Source organism: Rutidosis leptorrhynchoides, chromosome 3 (genome assembly GCF_046630445.1).
Source record: "Rutidosis leptorrhynchoides isolate AG116_Rl617_1_P2 chromosome 3, CSIRO_AGI_Rlap_v1, whole genome shotgun sequence".
NCBI lineage: Eukaryota > Viridiplantae > Streptophyta > Magnoliopsida > Asterales > Asteraceae > Rutidosis > Rutidosis leptorrhynchoides.
The window spans coordinates 124,505,306-124,507,479 of NC_092335.1; the positions used below are offsets into that span (position 1 = coordinate 124,505,306).

General features: G+C 36.9%; 1 non-coding gene across 1 annotated transcript; it reads right to left on the reverse strand.

The window, feature by feature from the left end:
- Positions 1–440: 440 nt before the first annotated feature.
- Positions 441–547, reverse strand: LOC139903185 (small nucleolar RNA R71). Its single transcript, XR_011778026.1, has one exon. It is a non-coding gene; the product is annotated as a small nucleolar RNA R71 (small nucleolar RNA).
- Positions 548–2,174: the final 1,627 nt, after the last annotated feature.

The window sequence follows — 2,174 nt, forward strand, 5'->3', positions numbered from 1 at the left end:
AGGAAGAAACCATTAAATCAGAATCCTCTAGTGATTCAGATTCAACAAACTCAATCATGGAAAATCAGGAACCTCTAAGTATGGAAGATCGAATGAGAGCCACACGCACTGGCCAAGGTTATGCCATTACTCAACCAGACATTAATGTGCCTGATTATGAAATCAAGGGACAAATCCTACACATGGTAACTAATCAATGCCAATTTAGTGGTACACCAAAAGAAGATCCAAACGAACATCTTCGAACCTTTAATAGGATCTGTACTCTATTTAAAATCAGAGAAGTTGAGGATGAACAGATCTATCTCATGTTGTTTCCCTGGAATTTAAAGGGATAAGCCAAAGATTGGTTAGAATCGTTACCTGAAGGAGCGATTGATACATGGGATGTCTTAGTTGAGAAATTTCTTAAAAGATTCTTTCCGGCATCTAAAGCCGTGAGACTTCAAGGAGAAATTGTTACGTTTACGCAGAAGCCAAATGAAACTCTATATGAGGCGTGGACAAGATTCGAAAATTTGTTGAGAGGATGTCCTCAACACGGTTTAGACATTTATCAAGTAGTGCAAATATTCTACCAAGGATGCGACGTTGCTACACGAAAATACATCGACACAGCAGCTGGTGGTTCCATTATGAAGAAAACCGCAACTGAAGCTCACAAAATTATTGATAACACAGCCTCCCACTCACATGAGTGGCACCAGGAAAAAGATATCCTTCGTTCATCTAAAGCGGCTAGAGCCAATTCTAGCCATGACTTTGATTCCATTTCCGCAAAGTTAGATGCTTTCGAGAGACGAATGGAAAAGATGACTAAAGATATTCATGCAATACGAATTAAGTGTGAGGAATGTGGAGGACCACATTTGAAAAAAGATTGTCTCAGTGTTGAACAAACAATGGAACAAAGAGAGAATGTTTCATACATGAACCAAAGGCCTGGAAATAATTATCAACCGCCAAGACCAAACTACAATCAAAATCAGAATTATAACCGAAATATTCCATACAACAACCAACAAGGTCCTAGCAATCAACAAGTATCCAATAATACTTACAACCAGCAAAGACCTATTTTTCCAAATAAACCACCACAAACCGATGATAAAAAGCCAAATTTAGAAGATATGATGTCAAAGCTAGTTGAATCTCAAACTCAGTTTTTCACATCTTAGAAACAAACTAATGAACAAAATGCTCAAGCATTTAGAAATAAACAAGCTACTATTCAAAATCTGGAACAAGAAGTGAGCAACCTAGCAAGGTTAATAGGAGAAAAAAAACGGGGAGTCTACCTAGCGATACAAATGCTAACCCCCGAAATGAAACAGCTAAAGCCATTACCACAAGAAGTAGTATTACACTCAAACCACCTAAAATACCTGTAATTTCTAATGACTCTATTCCTACTACACAGGCACCACAGCCTGAGCAAGATAAGGAAACAGAACCGGTAGTTGAAAAGGTTAATGAAGAAAACGCAGTTAAGGCAAAGCCTTATGTTAAACCATTACAACCACCGCTTACTTACCCGAGTAAAATGAGAAAAGAAAGACTTGAAGCCGAGCAATCCAAATTCTTGGGTATGTTTAAACAAATAAATGTCAATCTTCCTTTCATTGATGTGATTTCAGGAATGCCAAGATATACTAAATTCCTGAAAGATCTAATCACAAATAGAAAGAAAATAGAAGAACTCTCGGCTGTTACAATGAATGCTAATTGTTCTATAGTGCTATTGAATAAACTACCAGAAAAATTATCAGATCCAGGAAGTTTCACAATTCCATGTTTTCTGGGTAGTCTTAGTTCAATAGAAGCATTTGCAGACTTAGGTGCTAGTATAAATTTAATGTCGTATTTACTATACGCTAAACTAGATCTTGGAGAATTGAAACCAACACGAATAAGCATACAACTAGTAGACCGGTCAGTAATATATCCTAGAGGGATAATGGAGAATATGCTAGTTAAAGTTGGTACTTTAGTATTTCCAGTAGACTTTATTATTCTGGACATGGAAGAAGATTCTCGAGTTCCTCTTATATTAAAAAGACCATTCTTAAACACGTCTAAAGCAATAATAGACGTGTTTGGTAAGAAACTGACCCTAAGTATAGAGGACGAGAGTGTTACCTTTTCTGTTGATAGAGCCATGCAACAACCGCAAT